Source organism: Carassius gibelio, chromosome A3 (assembly GCF_023724105.1).
Source record: "Carassius gibelio isolate Cgi1373 ecotype wild population from Czech Republic chromosome A3, carGib1.2-hapl.c, whole genome shotgun sequence".
NCBI classification, from domain to species: Eukaryota; Metazoa; Chordata; class Actinopteri; order Cypriniformes; family Cyprinidae; genus Carassius; species Carassius gibelio.
Window position 1 is genome coordinate 3,880,908 of NC_068373.1, and position 18,917 is coordinate 3,899,824.

At 38.3% G+C, this 18,917-nt stretch overlaps 14 pseudogenes; all 14 read left to right on the forward strand.

Annotated features, from left to right (window-relative positions):
* The first annotated feature begins 781 nt into the window (after positions 1-781).
* LOC127959273 (uncharacterized) lies at positions 782-900 on the forward strand (annotated as a pseudogene).
* Positions 901-1,269: 369 nt separating this feature from the next.
* LOC127962953 (uncharacterized) lies at positions 1,270-1,388 on the forward strand (annotated as a pseudogene).
* Positions 1,389-2,782: 1,394 nt separating this feature from the next.
* On the forward strand, positions 2,783-2,901 carry LOC127961166 (uncharacterized; annotated as a pseudogene).
* Positions 2,902-5,212: 2,311 nt separating this feature from the next.
* Positions 5,213-5,331, forward strand: LOC127959277 (uncharacterized; annotated as a pseudogene).
* Positions 5,332-5,699: 368 nt separating this feature from the next.
* Positions 5,700-5,818, forward strand: LOC127957335 (uncharacterized; annotated as a pseudogene).
* Positions 5,819-7,223: 1,405 nt separating this feature from the next.
* LOC127959286 (uncharacterized) lies at positions 7,224-7,342 on the forward strand (annotated as a pseudogene).
* A 1,404-nt stretch (positions 7,343-8,746) lies between these two features.
* Positions 8,747-8,865, forward strand: LOC127959290 (uncharacterized; annotated as a pseudogene).
* A 367-nt stretch (positions 8,866-9,232) lies between these two features.
* On the forward strand, positions 9,233-9,351 carry LOC127957342 (uncharacterized; annotated as a pseudogene).
* A 1,392-nt stretch (positions 9,352-10,743) lies between these two features.
* LOC127961171 (uncharacterized) lies at positions 10,744-10,862 on the forward strand (annotated as a pseudogene).
* A 1,275-nt stretch (positions 10,863-12,137) lies between these two features.
* Positions 12,138-12,256, forward strand: LOC127959294 (uncharacterized; annotated as a pseudogene).
* A 369-nt stretch (positions 12,257-12,625) lies between these two features.
* Positions 12,626-12,744, forward strand: LOC127962960 (uncharacterized; annotated as a pseudogene).
* A 1,394-nt stretch (positions 12,745-14,138) lies between these two features.
* LOC127961174 (uncharacterized) lies at positions 14,139-14,257 on the forward strand (annotated as a pseudogene).
* Positions 14,258-15,649: 1,392 nt separating this feature from the next.
* Positions 15,650-15,768, forward strand: LOC127964236 (uncharacterized; annotated as a pseudogene).
* Positions 15,769-18,436: 2,668 nt separating this feature from the next.
* Positions 18,437-18,555, forward strand: LOC127959302 (uncharacterized; annotated as a pseudogene).
* Positions 18,556-18,917: the final 362 nt, after the last annotated feature.

Consider the following 18,917-nt stretch of genomic DNA (forward strand, 5'->3'; position numbering starts at 1 on the left):
GAAATTTTTCACAAATTATATAATAATCTTGCAAGAAAAAAAGAAAGGAGTCAATGCCCCATATCTGAATCTTAGCAGGTATGGGCCTGGTTAGTAATTGGATGGGAGACACCCTGGTAATACCAGTTGCTTTAAGATTTTTGGAAATTTTTCACAAATTATATAATAATCTTGAAAAAAAAAAAAAAGTCAATGCCCGATCTCTGAATAATAGCAGGTTTTGCCTGGTTAGTACTTGGATGGAAGACGGCCGGGAAATACCAGTTGCTGTAATATTTTTGGCAATTTTTACTAATTACATAATAATCTTGCAACAAAAAAAAAAAAAGAGTAAATGCCCAATCTTTGAATCTTAGGAGGTATGGACCTGTTTAGTGCTTGGATGGGAGACCGCCTCGGAATACCAGTTGCTGTAATATTTTTGGAAATTTGTACTAATTATATAATTATCTTAAAACAAAAAGAGTCAATGCCCAATCTTTGAATCTTAGCAGCTATGGACCTGTTTAGTGTTTGGATGGGAGACCGCCTCGGAAAACCAGGTGCTCTAATATTATTGGAAATTCATTACTAATTATATAATAATCTTTAAAAAAAAAAAAAAAAGAGTCAATGCCCGATCTCTTAATCTTAGCAGGTATTGGCCTGGTTAGTGCTTGGATGGGAGACCGCCTGGGAATACCAGGTGCTTTAAGCTTTAGGGTTTTCTTTCCTACTTATATAATGTACCGGCGATTAGATTGGCTGATCTTTAAATAGCTCTCTCTTTGCAGCAGTCTTCGCTTATGGCCATACCACCCTGGCTATGCCAGATCATGTCTGAGCTCGGAAGCTAAGCAGGTTTGGGCCTGGTTAGTAATTGGATGGGAGACCCCCTGGTAATACCAGTTGCTCTAAGATTTTTGTAAATTTTTCACAAATTATATAATAATCTTGAAAAAAAAAAGAGTCAATGCCCATTCTTTGAATCTTAGCAGTCATGGACCTGTTTAGTGTCTGGATGGGAGACCGCCTCGGAATACCAGGTGCTCTAATATTATTGGAAATTTATTACTAATTATATAATAATCTTAAAAAAAAAAAAAAAAAAAAAAGAGTCAATGCCCGATCTCTTAATCTTAGCAGGTATTGGCCTGGTTAGTGCTTGGATGGGAGACCGCCTGGGAATACCAGGTGCTTTAAGCTTTAGGGTTTTCTTTCCTACTTATATAATGTACCGGCGATTAGATTGACTGATCTTTAAATAGCTCTCTCTTTGCAGCAGTCTTCGCTTATGGCCATACCACCCTGGCTATGCCAGATCATGTCTGAGCTCGGAAGCTAAGCAGGTTTGGGCCTGGTTAGTAATTGGATGGGAGACCCCCTGGTAATACCAGTTTCTTTAAGATTTTTGTAAATTTTTCACAAATTATATAATAATCTTGAAAAAAAAAAGAGTGAATGCCCAATCTTTGAATCTTAGCAGTCATTGACCTGTGTAGTGTTTGGATGGGAGACCCCCTGGTAATACCAGGTGCTCTAATATTATTGGAAATTTATTACTAATTATATAATAATCTTAAAAAAAAGAGCCAATGCCCGATCTCTTAATCTTAGCAGGTATTGGCCTGGTTAGTGCTTGGATGGGAGACCGCCTCGGAATACCAGGTGCTGTAAGCTTTTGGATTTTCATTCCTACTTATATAATGTATGGGCGATTTGATTGGCTGATCTTTAAATAGTCTTCTCTTTGCAGTATCCTTCGCTTGCGACCGTAACAACCTGGCTATGCCTGATCTCGTCTGCTCTCGGAAGCTAAGCAGGTTTGGTCCTGTATAATGTACCGGCGATTAGATTGGCTGATCTTTAAATAGCTCTCTCTTTGCAGCAGTCTTCGCTTATGGCCATTCCACCCTGGCTATGCCAGATCATGTCTGAGCTCGGAAACTAAGCAGGTTTCGGCCTGGTTAGTAATTGGATGGCAGACCCCCTGGTAATACCAGTTGCTTTAAGATTTTTGGAAATTTTTCACAAATTATATAATAATCTTGCAAGAAAAAAAGAAAGGAGTCAATGCCCCATATCTGAATCTTAGCAGGTATGGGCCTGGTTAGTAATTGGATGGGAGACACCCTGGTAATACCAGTTGCTTTAAGATTTTTGGAAATTTTTCACAAATTATATAATAATCTTGAAAAAAAAAAAAAAAGTCAATGCCCGATCTCTGAATAATAGCAGGTTTTGCCTGGTTAGTACTTGGATGGAAGACGGCCGGGAAATACCAGTTGCTGTAATATTTTTGGCAATTTTTACTAATTACATAATAATCTTGCAACAAAAAAAAAAAAAAAAAAAAGAGTAAATGCCCAATCTTTGAATCTTAGGAGGTATGGACCTGTTTAGTGCTTGGATGGGAGACCGCCTCGGAATACCAGTTGCTGTAATATTTTTGGAAATTTGTACTAATTATATAATTATCTTGAAACAAAAAGAGTCAATGCCCAATCTTTGAATCTTAGCAGCTATCGACCTGTTTAGTGTTTGGATGGGAGACCGCCTCGGAAAACCAGGTGCTCTAATATTATTGGAAATTTATTACTAATTATATAATAATCTTTAAAAAAAAAAAAAAAAAAAAAAAAGAGTCAATGCCCGATCTCTTAATCTTAGCAGGTATTGGCCTGGTTAGTGCTTGGATGGGAGACCGCCTGGGAATACCAGGTGCTTTAAGCTTTAGGGTTTTCTTTCCTACTTATATTAGATTGGCTGATCTTTAAATAGCTCTCTCTTTGCAGCAGTCTTCGCTTATGGCCATACCACCCTGTCTATGCCAGATCATGTCTGAGCTCGGAAGCTAAGCAGGTTTGGGCCTGGTTAGTAATTGGATGGGAGACCCCCTGGTAATACCAGTTGCTTTAAGATTTTTGTAAATTTTTCACAAATTATATAATAATCTTGAAAAAAAAAAGAGTGAATGCCCATTCTTTGAATCTTAGCAGTCATTGACCTGTGTAGTGTTTGGATGGGAGACCCCCTGGTAATACCAGGTGCTCTAATATTATTGGAAATTTATTACTAATTATATAATAATCTTAAAAAAAAAGAGCCAATGCCCGATCTCTTAATCTTAGCAGGTATTGGCCTGGTTAGTGCTTGGATGGGAGACCGCCTCGGAATACCAGGTGCTGTAAGCTTTTGGATTTTCATTCCTACTTATATAATGTATGGGCGATTTGATTGGCTGATCTTTAAATAGTCTTCTCTTTGCAGTATCCTTCGCTTGCGACCGTAACAACCTGGCTATGCCTGATCTCGTCTGCTCTCGGAAGCTAAGCAGGTTTGGTCCTGTATAATGTACCGGCGATTAGATTGGCTGATCTTTAAATAGCTCTCTCTTTGCAGCAGTCTTCGCTTATGGCCATTCCACCCTGGCTATGCCAGATCATGTCTGAGCTCGGAAACTAAGCAGGTTTCGGCCTGGTTAGTAATTGGATGGCAGACCCCCTGGTAATACCAGTTGCTTTAAGATTTTGGGAAATTTTTCACAAATTATATAATAATCTTGCAAGAAAAAAAGAAAGGAGTCAATGCCCCATATCTGAATCTTAGCATGTATGGGCCTGGTTAGTAATTGGATGGGAGACACCCTGGTAATACCAGTTGCTTTAAGATTTTTGGAAATTTTTCACAAATTATATAATAATCTTGAAAAAAAAAAAAAAAAGTCAATGCCCGATCTCTGAATAATAGCAGGTTTTGCCTGGTTAGTACTTGGATGGAAGACGGCCGGGAAATACCAGTTGCTGTAATATTTTTGGTAATTTTTACTAATTACATAATAATCTTGCAACAACAAAAAAAAAAAAAAGAGTAAATGCCCAATCTTTGAATCTTAGGAGGTATGGACCTGTTTAGTGCTTGGATGGGAGACCGCCTCGGAATACCAGTTGCTGTAATATTTTTGGAAATTTGTACTAATTATATAATTATCTTGAAACAAAAAGAGTCAATGCCCAATCTTTGAATCTTAGCAGCTATGGACCTGTTTAGTGTTTGGATGGGAGACCGCCTCGGAAAACCAGGTGCTCTAATATTATTGGAAATTTATTACTAATTATATAATAATCTTTAAAAAAAAAAAGAAAAAAAAAAAGAGTCAATGCCCGATCTCTTAATCTTAGCAGGTATTGGCCTGGTTAGTGCTTGGATGGGAGACCGCCTGGGAATACCAGGTGCTTTAAGCTTTAGGGTTTTCTTTCCTACTTATATAATGTACCGGCGATTAGATTGACTGATCTTTAAATAGCTCTCTCTTTGCAGCAGTCTTCGCTTATGGCCATACCACCCTGGCTATGCCAGATCATGTCTGAGCTCGGAAACTAAGCAGGTTTCGGCCTGGTTAGTAATTGGATGGCAGACCCCCTGGTAATACCAGTTGCTTTAAGATTTTGGGAAATTTTTCACAAATTATATAATAATCTTGCAAGAAAAAAAGAAAGGAGTCAATGCCCCATATCTGAATCTTAGCAGGTATGGGCCTGGTTAGTAATTGGATGGGAGACACCCTGGTAATACCAGTTGCTTTAAGATTTTTGGAAATTTTTCACAAATTATATAATAATCTTGAAAAAAAAAAAAAAGTCAATGCCCGATCTCTGAATAATAGCAGGTTTTGCCTGGTTAGTACTTGGATGGAAGACGGCCGGGAAATACCAGTTGCTGTAATATTTTTGGCAATTTTTACTAATTACATAATAATCTTGCAACAAAAAAAAAAAAAGAGTAAATGCCCAATCTTTGAATCTTAGGAGGTATGGACCTGTTTAGTGCTTGGATGGGAGACCGCCTCGGAATACCAGTTGCTGTAATATTTTTGGAAATTTGTACTAATTATATAATTATCTTAAAACAAAAAGAGTCAATGCCCAATCTTTGAATCTTAGCAGCTATGGACCTGTTTAGTGTTTGGATGGGAGACCGCCTCGGAAAACCAGGTGCTCTAATATTATTGGAAATTCATTACTAATTATATAATAATCTTTAAAAAAAAAAAAAAAAGAGTCAATGCCCGATCTCTTAATCTTAGCAGGTATTGGCCTGGTTAGTGCTTGGATGGGAGACCGCCTGGGAATACCAGGTGCTTTAAGCTTTAGGGTTTTCTTTCCTACTTATATAATGTACCGGCGATTAGATTGGCTGATCTTTAAATAGCTCTCTCTTTGCAGCAGTCTTCGCTTATGGCCATACCACCCTGGCTATGCCAGATCATGTCTGAGCTCGGAAGCTAAGCAGGTTTGGGCCTGGTTAGTAATTGGATGGGAGACCCCCTGGTAATACCAGTTGCTCTAAGATTTTTGTAAATTTTTCACAAATTATATAATAATCTTGAAAAAAAAAAGAGTCAATGCCCATTCTTTGAATCTTAGCAGTCATGGACCTGTTTAGTGTCTGGATGGGAGACCGCCTCGGAATACCAGGTGCTCTAATATTATTGGAAATTTATTACTAATTATATAATAATCTTAAAAAAAAAAAAAAAAAAAAAGAGTCAATGCCCGATCTCTTAATCTTAGCAGGTATTGGCCTGGTTAGTGCTTGGATGGGAGACCGCCTGGGAATACCAGGTGCTTTAAGCTTTAGGGTTTTCTTTCCTACTTATATAATGTACCGGCGATTAGATTGACTGATCTTTAAATAGATCTCTCTTTGCAGCAGTCTTCGCTTATGGCCATACCACCCTGGCTATGCCAGATCATGTCTGAGCTCGGAAGCTAAGCAGGTTTGGGCCTGGTTAGTAATTGGATGGGAGACCCCCTGGTAATACCAGTTGCTTTAAGATTTTTGTAAATTTTTCACAAATTATATAATAATCTTGAAAAAAAAAAGAGTGAATGCCCAATCTTTGAATCTTAGCAGTCATTGACCTGTGTAGTGTTTGGATGGGAGACCCCCTGGTAATACCAGGTGCTCTAATATTATTGGAAATTTATTACTAATTATATAATAATCTTAAAAAAAAGAGCCAATGCCCGATCTCTTAATCTTAGCAGGTATTGGCCTGGTTAGTGCTTGGATGGGAGACCGCCTCGGAATACCAGGTGCTGTAAGCTTTTGGATTTTCATTCCTACTTATATAATGTATGGGCGATTTGATTGGCTGATCTTTAAATAGTCTTCTCTTTGCAGTATCCTTCGCTTGCGACCGTAACAACCTGGCTATGCCTGATCTCGTCTGCTCTCGGAAGCTAAGCAGGTTTGGTCCTGTATAATGTACCGGCGATTAGATTGGCTGATCTTTAAATAGCTCTCTCTTTGCAGCAGTCTTCGCTTATGGCCATTCCACCCTGGCTATGCCAGATCATGTCTGAGCTCGGAAACTAAGCAGGTTTCGGCCTGGTTAGTAATTGGATGGCAGACCCCCTGGTAATACCAGTTGCTTTAAGATTTTTGGAAATTTTTCACAAATTATATAATAATCTTGCAAGAAAAAAAGAAAGGAGTCAATGCCCCATATCTGAATCTTAGCAGGTATGGGCCTGGTTAGTAATTGGATGGGAGACACCCTGGTAATACCAGTTGCTTTAAGATTTTTGGAAATTTTTCACAAATTATATAATAATCTTGAAAAAAAAAAAAAAAGTCAATGCCCGATCTCTGAATAATAGCAGGTTTTGCCTGGTTAGTACTTGGATGGAAGACGGCCGGGAAATACCAGTTGCTGTAATATTTTTGGCAATTTTTACTAATTACATAATAATCTTGCAACAAAAAAAAAAAAAAAAAGAGTAAATGCCCAATCTTTGAATCTTAGGAGGTATGGACCTGTTTAGTGCTTGGATGGGAGACCGCCTCGGAATACCAGTTGCTGTAATATTTTTGGAAATTTGTACTAATTATATAATTATCTTGAAACAAAAAGAGTCAATGCCCAATCTTTGAATCTTAGCAGCTATGGACCTGTTTAGTGTTTGGATGGGAGACCGCCTCGGAAAACCAGGTGCTCTAATATTATTGGAAATTCATTACTAATTATATAATAATCTTTAAAAAAAAAAAAAAAAAAAAAAAAAAGTCAATGCCCGATCTCTTAATCTTAGCAGGTATTGGCCTGGTTAGTGCTTGGATGGGAGACCGCCTGGGAATACCAGGTGCTTTAAGCTTTAGGGTTTTCTTTCCTACTTATATAATGTACCGGCGATTAGATTGGCTGGTCTTTAAATAGCTCTCTCTTTGCAGCAGTCTTCGCTTATGGCCATACCACCCTGGCTATGCCAGATCATGTCTGAGCTCGGAAGCTAAGCAGGTTTGGGCCTGGTTAGTAATTGGATGGGAGACCCCCTGGTAATACCAGTTGCTCTAAGATTTTTGTAAATTTTTCACAAATTATATAATAATCTTGAAAAAAAAAAGAGTCAATGCCCATTCTTTGAATCTTAGCAGTCATGGACCTGTTTAGTGTCTGGATGGGAGACCGCCTCGGAATACCAGGTGCTCTAATATTATTGGAAATGTATTACTAATTATATAATAATCTTAAAAAAAAGAGCCAATGCCCGATCTCTTAATCTTAGCAGGTATTGGCCTGGTTAGTGCTTGGATGGGAGACCGCCTCGGAATACCAGGTGCTGTAAGCTTTTGGATTTTCATTCCTACTTATATAATGTATGGGCGATTTGATTGGCTGATCTTTAAATAGTCTTCTCTTTGCAGTATCCTTCGCTTGCGACCGTAACAACCTGGCTATGCCTGATCTCGTCTGCTCTCGGAAGCTAAGCAGGTTTGGTCCTGTATAATGTACCGGCGATTAGATTGGCTGATCTTTAAATAGCTCTCTCTTTGCAGCAGTCTTCGCTTATGGCCATTCCACCCTGGCTATGCCAGATCATGTCTGAGCTCGGAAACTAAGCAGGTTTCGGCCTGGTTAGTAATTGGATGGCAGACCCCCTGGTAATACCAGTTGCTTTAAGATTTTTGGAAATTTTTCACAAATTATATAATAATCTTGCAAGAAAAAAAGAAAGGAGTCAGTGCCCCATATCTGAATCTTAGCAGGTATGGGCCTGGTTAGTAATTGGATGGGAGACACCCTGGTAATACCAGTTGCTTTAAGATTTTTGGAAATTTTTCACAAATTATATAATAATCTTGAAAAAAAAAAAAAAAGTCAATGCCCGATCTCTGAATAATAGCAGGTTTTGCCTGGTTAGTACTTGGATGGAAGACGGCCGGGAAATACCAGTTGCTGTAATATTTTTGGCAATTTTTACTAATTACATAATAATCTTGCAACAACAACAAAAAAAAAGAGTAAATGCCCAATCTTTGAATCTTAGGAGGTATGGACCTGTTTAGTGCTTGGATGGGAGACCGCCTCAGAATACCAGTTGCTGTAATATTTTTGGAAATTTGTACTAATTATATAATTATCTTGAAACAAAAAGAGTCAATGCCCAATCTTTGAATCTTAGCAGCTATGGACCTGTTTAGTGTTTGGATGGGAGACCGCCTCGGAAAACCAGGTGCTCTAATATTATTGGAAATTCATTACTAATTATATAATAATCTTTAAAAAAAAAAAAAAAAAAAAAAAAAAAGTCAATGCCCGATCTCTTAATCTTAGCAGGTATTGGCCTGGTTAGTGCTTGGATGGGAGACCGCCTGGGAATACCAGGTGCTTTAAGCTTTAGGGTTTTCTTTCCTACCTATATAATGTACCGGCGATTAGATTGGCTGATCTTTAAATAGCTCTCTCTTTGCAGCAGTCTTCGCTTATGGCCATACCACCCTGGCTATGCCAGATCATGTCTGAGCTCGGAAGCTAAGCAGGTTTGGGCCTGGTTAGTAATTGGATGGGAGACCCCCTGGTAATACCAGTTGCTCTAAGATTTTTGTAAATTTTTCACAAATTATATAATAATCTTGAAAAAAAAAAGAGGCAATGCCCATTCTTTGAATCTTAGCAGTCATGGACCTGTTTAGTGTCTGGATGGGAGACCGCCTCGGAATACCAGGTGCTCTAATATTATTGGAAATTTATTACTAATTATATAATAATCTTAAAAAAAAAAAAAAAAAAAAGAGTCAATGCCCGATCTCTTAATCTTAGCAGGTATTGGCCTGGTTAGTGCTTGGATGGGAGACCGCCTGGGAATACCAGGTGCTTTAAGCTTTAGGGTTTTCTTTCCTACTTATATAATGTACCGGCGATTAGATTGACTGATCTTTAAATAGATCTCTCTTTGCAGCAGTCTTCGCTTATGGCCATACCACCCTGGCTATGCCAGATCATGTCTGAGCTCGGAAGCTAAGCAGGTTTGGGCCTGGTTAGTAATTGGATGGGAGACCCCCTGGTAATACCAGTTGCTTTAAGATTTTTGTAAATTTTTCACAAATTATATAATAATCTTGAAAAAAAAAAGAGTGAATGCCCAATCTTTGAATCTTAGCAGTCATTGACCTGTGTAGTGTTTGGATGGGAGACCCCCTGGTAATACCAGGTGCTCTAATATTATTGGAAATTTATTACTAATTATATAATAATCTTAAAAAAAAGAGCCAATGCCCGATCTCTTAATCTTAGCAGGTATTGGCCTGGTTAGTGCTTGGATGGGAGACCGCCTCGGAATACCAGGTGCTGTAAGCTTTTGGATTTTCATTCCTACTTATATAATGTATGGGCGATTTGATTGGCTGATCTTTAAATAGTCTTCTCTTTGCAGTATCCTTCGCTTGCGACCGTAACAACCTGGCTATGCCTGATCTCGTCTGCTCTCGGAAGCTAAGCAGGTTTGGTCCTGTATAATGTACCGGCGATTAGATTGGCTGATCTTTAAATAGCTCTCTCTTTGCAGCAGTCTTCGCTTATGGCCATTCCACCCTGGCTATGCCAGATCATGTCTGAGCTCGGAAACTAAGCAGGTTTCGGCCTGGTTAGTAATTGGATGGCAGACCCCCTGGTAATACCAGTTGCTTTAAGATTTTTGGAAATTTTTCACAAATTATATAATAATCTTGCAAGAAAAAAAGAAAGGAGTCAATGCCCCATATCTGAATCTTAGCAGGTATGGGCCTGGTTAGTAATTGGATGGGAGACACCCTGGTAATACCAGTTGCTTTAAGATTTTTGGAAATTTTTCACAAATTATATAATAATCTTGAAAAAAAAAAAAAAAGTCAATGCCCGATCTCTGAATAATAGCAGGTTTTGCCTGGTTAGTACTTGGATGGAAGACGGCCGGGAAATACCAGTTGCTGTAATATTTTTGGCAATTTTTACTAATTACATAATAATCTTGCAACAAAAAAAAAAAAAAAAAGAGTAAATGCCCAATCTTTGAATCTTAGGAGGTATGGACCTGTTTAGTGCTTGGATGGGAGACCGCCTCGGAATACCAGTTGCTGTAATATTTTTGGAAATTTGTACTAATTATATAATTATCTTGAAACAAAAAGAGTCAATGCCCAATCTTTGAATCTTAGCAGCTATGGACCTGTTTAGTGTTTGGATGGGAGACCGCCTCGGAAAACCAGGTGCTCTAATATTATTGGAAATTTATTACTAATTATATAATAATCTTTAAAAAAAAAAAAAAAAAAAAAAAAAGAGTCAATGCCCGATCTCTTAATCTTAGCAGGTATTGGCCTGGTTAGTGCTTGGATGGGAGACCGCCTGGGAATACCAGGTGCTTTAAGCTTTAGGGTTTTCTTTCCTACTTATATTAGATTGGCTGATCTTTAAATAGCTCTCTCTTTGCAGCAGTCTTCGCTTATGGCCATACCACCCTGTCTATGCCAGATCATGTCTGAGCTCGGAAGCTAAGCAGGTTTGGGCCTGGTTAGTAATTGGATGGGAGACCCCCTGGTAATACCAGTTGCTTTAAGATTTTTGTAAATTTTTCACAAATTATATAATAATCTTGAAAAAAAAAAAGAGGCAATGCCCATTCTTTGAATCTTAGCAGTCATGGACCTGTTTAGTGTCTGGATGGGAGACCGCCTCGGAATACCAGGTGCTCTAATATTATTGGAAATTTATTACTAATTATATAATAATCTAAAAAAATAAAATAAAAAAAAAAGAGTCAATGCCCGATCTCTTAATCTTAGCAGGTATTGGCCTGGTTAGTGCTTGGATGGGAGACCGCCTGGGAATACCAGGTGCTTTAAGCTTTAGGGTTTTCTTTCCTACTTATATAATGTACCGGCGATTAGATTGACTGATCTTTAAATAGCTCTCTCTTTGCAGCAGTCTTCGCTTATGGCCATACCACCCTGGCTATGCCAGATCATGTCTGAGCTCGGAAACTAAGCAGGTTTCGGCCTGGTTAGTAATTGGATGGCAGACCCCCTGGTAATACCAGTTGCTTTAAGATTTTGGGAAATTTTTCACAAATTATATAATAATCTTGCAAGAAAAAAAGAAAGGAGTCAATGCCCCATATCTGAATCTTAGCAGGTATGGGCCTGGTTAGTAATTGGATGGGAGACACCCTGGTAATACCAGTTGCTTTAAGATTTTTGGAAATTTTTCACAAATTATATAATAATCTTGAAAAAAAAAAAAAAGTCAATGCCCGATCTCTGAATAATAGCAGGTTTTGCCTGGTTAGTACTTGGATGGAAGACGGCCGGGAAATACCAGTTGCTGTAATATTTTTGGCAATTTTTACTAATTACATAATAATCTTGCAACAAAAAAAAAAAAAGAGTAAATGCCCAATCTTTGAATCTTAGGAGGTATGGACCTGTTTAGTGCTTGGATGGGAGACCGCCTCGGAATACCAGTTGCTGTAATATTTTTGGAAATTTGTACTAATTATATAATTATCTTAAAACAAAAAGAGTCAATGCCCAATCTTTGAATCTTAGCAGCTATGGACCTGTTTAGTGTTTGGATGGGAGACCGCCTCGGAAAACCAGGTGCTCTAATATTATTGGAAATTCATTACTAATTATATAATAATCTTTAAAAAAAAAAAAAAAAGAGTCAATGCCCGATCTCTTAATCTTAGCAGGTATTGGCCTGGTTAGTGCTTGGATGGGAGACCGCCTGGGAATACCAGGTGCTTTAAGCTTTAGGGTTTTCTTTCCTACTTATATAATGTACCGGCGATTAGATTGGCTGATCTTTAAATAGCTCTCTCTTTGCAGCAGTCTTCGCTTATGGCCATACCACCCTGGCTATGCCAGATCATGTCTGAGCTCGGAAGCTAAGCAGGTTTGGGCCTGGTTAGTAATTGGATGGGAGACCCCCTGGTAATACCAGTTGCTCTAAGATTTTTGTAAATTTTTCACAAATTATATAATAATCTTGAAAAAAAAAAGAGTCAATGCCCATTCTTTGAATCTTAGCAGTCATGGACCTGTTTAGTGTCTGGATGGGAGACCGCCTCGGAATACCAGGTGCTCTAATATTATTGGAAATTTATTACTAATTATATAATAATCTTAAAAAAAAAAAAAAAAAAAAAAGAGTCAATGCCCGATCTCTTAATCTTAGCAGGTATTGGCCTGGTTAGTGCTTGGATGGGAGACCGCCTGGGAATACCAGGTGCTTTAAGCTTTAGGGTTTTCTTTCCTACTTATATAATGTACCGGCGATTAGATTGACTGATCTTTAAATAGCTCTCTCTTTGCAGCAGTCTTCGCTTATGGCCATACCACCCTGGCTATGCCAGATCATGTCTGAGCTCGGAAGCTAAGCAGGTTTGGGCCTGGTTAGTAATTGGATGGGAGACCCCCTGGTAATACCAGTTTCTTTAAGATTTTTGTAAATTTTTCACAAATTATATAATAATCTTGAAAAAAAAAAGAGTGAATGCCCAATCTTTGAATCTTAGCAGTCATTGACCTGTGTAGTGTTTGGATGGGAGACCCCCTGGTAATACCAGGTGCTCTAATATTATTGGAAATTTATTACTAATTATATAATAATCTTAAAAAAAAGAGCCAATGCCCGATCTCTTAATCTTAGCAGGTATTGGCCTGGTTAGTGCTTGGATGGGAGACCGCCTCGGAATACCAGGTGCTGTAAGCTTTTGGATTTTCATTCCTACTTATATAATGTATGGGCGATTTGATTGGCTGATCTTTAAATAGTCTTCTCTTTGCAGTATCCTTCGCTTGCGACCGTAACAACCTGGCTATGCCTGATCTCGTCTGCTCTCGGAAGCTAAGCAGGTTTGGTCCTGTATAATGTACCGGCGATTAGATTGGCTGATCTTTAAATAGCTCTCTCTTTGCAGCAGTCTTCGCTTATGGCCATTCCACCCTGGCTATGCCAGATCATGTCTGAGCTCGGAAACTAAGCAGGTTTCGGCCTGGTTAGTAATTGGATGGCAGACCCCCTGGTAATACCAGTTGCTTTAAGATTTTTGGAAATTTTTCACAAATTATATAATAATCTTGCAAGAAAAAAAGAAAGGAGTCAATGCCCCATATCTGAATCTTAGCAGGTATGGGCCTGGTTAGTAATTGGATGGGAGACACCCTGGTAATACCAGTTGCTTTAAGATTTTTGGAAATTTTTCACAAATTATATAATAATCTTGAAAAAAAAAAAAAAAGTCAATGCCCGATCTCTGAATAATAGCAGGTTTTGCCTGGTTAGTACTTGGATGGAAGACGGCCGGGAAATACCAGTTGCTGTAATATTTTTGGCAATTTTTACTAATTACATAATAATCTTGCAACAAAAAAAAAAAAAAAAAAAAGAGTAAATGCCCAATCTTTGAATCTTAGGAGGTATGGACCTGTTTAGTGCTTGGATGGGAGACCGCCTCGGAATACCAGTTGCTGTAATATTTTTGGAAATTTGTACTAATTATATAATTATCTTGAAACAAAAAGAGTCAATGCCCAATCTTTGAATCTTAGCAGCTATCGACCTGTTTAGTGTTTGGATGGGAGACCGCCTCGGAAAACCAGGTGCTCTAATATTATTGGAAATTTATTACTAATTATATAATAATCTTTAAAAAAAAAAAAAAAAAAAAAAAAGAGTCAATGCCCGATCTCTTAATCTTAGCAGGTATTGGCCTGGTTAGTGCTTGGATGGGAGACCGCCTGGGAATACCAGGTGCTTTAAGCTTTAGGGTTTTCTTTCCTACTTATATTAGATTGGCTGATCTTTAAATAGCTCTCTCTTTGCAGCAGTCTTCGCTTATGGCCATACCACCCTGTCTATGCCAGATCATGTCTGAGCTCGGAAGCTAAGCAGGTTTGGGCCTGGTTAGTAATTGGATGGGAGACCCCCTGGTAATACCAGTTGCTTTAAGATTTTTGTAAATTTTTCACAAATTATATAATAATCTTGAAAAAAAAAAGAGTGAATGCCCATTCTTTGAATCTTAGCAGTCATTGACCTGTGTAGTGTTTGGATGGGAGACCCCCTGGTAATACCAGGTGCTCTAATATTATTGGAAATTTATTACTAATTATATAATAATCTTAAAAAAAAAGAGCCAATGCCCGATCTCTTAATCTTAGCAGGTATTGGCCTGGTTAGTGCTTGGATGGGAGACCGCCTCGGAATACCAGGTGCTGTAAGCTTTTGGATTTTCATTCCTACTTATATAATGTATGGGCGATTTGATTGGCTGATCTTTAAATAGTCTTCTCTTTGCAGTATCCTTCGCTTGCGACCGTAACAACCTGGCTATGCCTGATCTCGTCTGCTCTCGGAAGCTAAGCAGGTTTGGTCCTGTATAATGTACCGGCGATTAGATTGGCTGATCTTTAAATAGCTCTCTCTTTGCAGCAGTCTTCGCTTATGGCCATTCCACCCTGGCTATGCCAGATCATGTCTGAGCTCGGAAACTAAGCAGGTTTCGGCCTGGTTAGTAATTGGATGGCAGACCCCCTGGTAATACCAGTTGCTTTAAGATTTTGGGAAATTTTTCACAAATTATATAATAATCTTGCAAGAAAAAAAGAAAGGAGTCAATGCCCCATATCTGAATCTTAGCATGTATGGGCCTGGTTAGTAATTGGATGGGAGACACCCTGGTAATACCAGTTGCTTTAAGATTTTTGGAAATTTTTCACAAATTATATAATAATCTTGAAAAAAAAAAAAAAAAGTCAATGCCCGATCTCTGAATAATAGCAGGTTTTGCCTGGTTAGTACTTGGATGGAAGACGGCCGGGAAATACCAGTTGCTGTAATATTTTTGGTAATTTTTACTAATTACATAATAATCTTGCAACAACAAAAAAAAAAAAAAGAGTAAATGCCCAATCTTTGAATCTTAGGAGGTATGGACCTGTTTAGTGCTTGGATGGGAGACCGCCTCGGAATACCAGTTGCTGTAATATTTTTGGAAATTTGTACTAATTATATAATTATCTTGAAACAAAAAGAGTCAATGCCCAATCTTTGAATCTTAGCAGCTATGGACCTGTTTAGTGTTTGGATGGGAGACCGCCTCGGAAAACCAGGTGCTCTAATATTATTGGAAATTTATTACTAATTATATAATAATCTTTAAAAAAAAAAAGAAAAAAAAAAAGAGTCAATGCCCGATCTCTTAATCTTAGCAGGTATTGGCCTGGTTAGTGCTTGGATGGGAGACCGCCTGGGAATACCAGGTGCTTTAAGCTTTAGGGTTTTCTTTCCTACTTATATTAGATTGGCTGATCTTTAAATAGCTCTCTCTTTGCAGCAGTCTTCGCTTATGGCCATACCACCCTGTCTATGCCAGATCATGTCTGAGCTCGGAAGCTAAGCAGGTTTGGGCCTGGTTAGTAATTGGATGGGAGAACCCCTGGTAATACCAGTTGCTTTAAGATTTTTGTAAATTTTTTACAAATTATATAATAATCTTGAAAAAAAAAAGAGTCAATGCCCATTCTTTGAATCTTAGCAGTCATGGACCTGTTTAGTGTCTGGATGGGAGACCGCCTCGGAATACCAGGTGCTCTAATATTATTGGAAATTTATTACTAATTATATAATAATCTTAAAAAAAAAAAAAAAAAAAAAAAGAGTCAATGCCCGATCTCTTAATCTTAGCAGGTATTGGCCTGGTTAGTGCTTGGATGGAAGACCGCCTGGGAATACCAGGTGCTTTAAGCTTTAGGGTTTTCTTTCCTACTTATATAATGTACCGACGATTAGATTGGCTGATCTTTAAATAGCTCTCTCTTTGCAGCAGTCTTTGCTTATGGCCATACCACCCTGGCTATGCCAGATCATGTCTGAGCTCGGAAACTAAGCAGGTTTCGGCCTGGTTAGTAATTGGATGGCAGACCCCCTGGTAATACCAGTTGCTTTAAGATTTTTGGAAATTTTTCACAAATTATATAATAATCTTGCAAGAAAAAAAGAAAGGAGTCAATGCCCCATATCTGAATCTTAGCAGGTATGGGCCTGGTTAGTAATTGGATGGGAGACACCCTGGTAATACCAGTTGCTTTAAGATTTTTGGAAATTTTTCACAAATTATATAATAATCTTGAAAAAAAAAAAAAGTCAATGCCCGATCTCTGAATAATAGCAGGTTTTGCCTGGTTAGTACTTGGATGGAAGACGGCCGGGAAATACCAGTTGCTGTAATATTTTTGGCAATTTTTACTAATTACATAATAATCTTGCAACAAAAAAAAAAAAAGAGTAAATGCCCAATCTTTGAATCTTAGGAGGTATGGACCTGTTTAGTGCTTGGATGGGAGACCGCCTCGGAATACCAGTTGCTGTAATATTTTTGGAAATTTGTACTAATTATATAATTATCTTGAAACAAAAAGAGTCAATGCCCAATCTTTAAATCTTAGCAGCTATGGACCTGTTTAGTGTTTGGATGGGAGACCGCCTCGGAAAACCAGGTGCTCTAATATTATTGGAAATTCATTACTAATTATATAATAATCTTTAAAAAAAAAAAAAAAAAAAAAAAGAGTCAATGCCCGATCTCTTAATCTTAGCAGGTATTGGCCTGGTTAGTGCTTGGATGGGAGACCGCCTGGGAATACCAGGTGCTTTAAGCTTTAGGGTTTTCTTTCCTACTTATATAATGTACCGGCGATTAGATTGACTGATCTTTAAATAGCTCTCTCTTTGCAGCAGTCTTCGCTTATGGCCATACCACCCTGGCTATGCCAGATCATGTCTGAGCTCGGAAGCTAAGCACGTTTGGGCCTGGTTAGTAATTGGATGGGAGACCCCCTGGTAATACCAGTTGATTTAAGATTTTTGTAAATTTTTCACAAATTATATAATAATCTTGAAAAAAAAAAGAGTGAATGCCCATTCTTTGAATCTTAGCAGTCATTGACCTGTGTAGTGTTTGGATGGGAGACCCCCTGGTAATACCAGGTGCTCTAATATTATTGGAAATTTATTACTAATTATATAATAATCTTAAAAAAAAAGAGCCAATGCCCGATCTCTTAATCTTAGCAGGTATTGGCCTGGTTAGTGCTTGGATGGGAGACCGCCTCGGAATACCAGGTGCTGTAAGCTTTTGGATTTTCATTCCTACTTATATAATGTATGGGCGATTTGATTGGCTGATCTTTAAATAGTCTTCTCTTTGCAGTATCCTTCGCTTGCGACCGTAACAACCTGGCTATGCCTGATCTCGTCTGCTCTCGGAAGCTAAGCAGGTTTGGTCCTGTATAATGTACCGGCGATTAGATTGGCTGATCTTTAAATAGCTCTCTCTTTGCAGCAGTCTTCGCTTATGGCCATTCCACCCTGGCTATGCCAGATCATGTCTGAGCTCGGAAACTAAGCAGGTTTCGGCCTGGTTAGTAATTGGATGGCAGACCCCCTGGTAATACCAGTTGCTTTAAGATTTTTGGAAATTTTTCACAAATTATATAATAATCTTGCAAGAAAAAAAGAAAGGAGTAAATGCCCCATATCTGAATCTTAGCAGGTATGGGCCTGGTTAGTAATTGGATGGGAGACACCCTGGTAATACCAGTTGCTTTAAGATTTTTGGAAATTTTTCACAAATTATATAATAATCTTGCAAAAAAAAAAAAAAAAGAGTAAATGCCCAATCTTTGAATCTTAGAAGGTATGGACCTGTTTAGTGCTTGGATGGGAGACCGCCTCGGAATACCAGTTGCTGTAATATTTTTGGAAATTTGTACTAATTATATAATTATCTTGAAACAAAAAGAGTCAATGCCCAATCTTTGAATCTTAGCAGCTATGGACCTGTTTAGTGTTTGGATGGGAGACCGCCTCGGAAAACCAGGTGCTCTAATATTATTGGAAATTCATTACTAATTATATAATAATCTTTAAAAAAAAAAAAAAAAAAAAAAAAAAAAGAGTCAATGCCCGATCTCTTAATCTTAGCAGGTATTGGCCTGGTTAGTGCTTGGATGGGAGACCGCCTGGGAATACCAGGTGCTTTAAGCTTTAGGGTTTTCTTTCCTACTTATATAATGTACCGGCGATTAGATTGGCTGATCTTTAAATAGCTCTCTCTTTGCAGCAGTCTTTGCTTATGGCCATACCACCCTGGCTATGCCAGATCATGTCTGAGCTCGGAAGCTAAGCAGGTTTGGGCCTGGTTAGTAATTGGATGGGAGACCCCCTGGTAATACCAGTTGCTCTAAGATTTTTGTAAATTTTTCACAAATTATATAATAATCTTGAAAAAAAAAAGAGTGAATGCCCATTCTTTGAATCTTAGCAGTCATGGACCTGTTTAGTGTCTGGATGGGAGACCGCCTCGGAATACCAGGTGCTCTAATATTATTGGAAATTTATTACTAATTATATAATAATCTTAAAAAAAAGAGCCAATGCCCGATCTCTTAATCTTAGCAGGTATTGGCCTGGTTAGTGCTTGGATGGGAGACCGCCTCGGAATACCAGGTGCTGTAAGCTTTTGGATTTTCATTCCTACTTATATAATGTATGGGCGATTTGATTGGCTGATCTTTAAATAGTCTTCTCTTTGCAGTATCCTTCGCTTGCG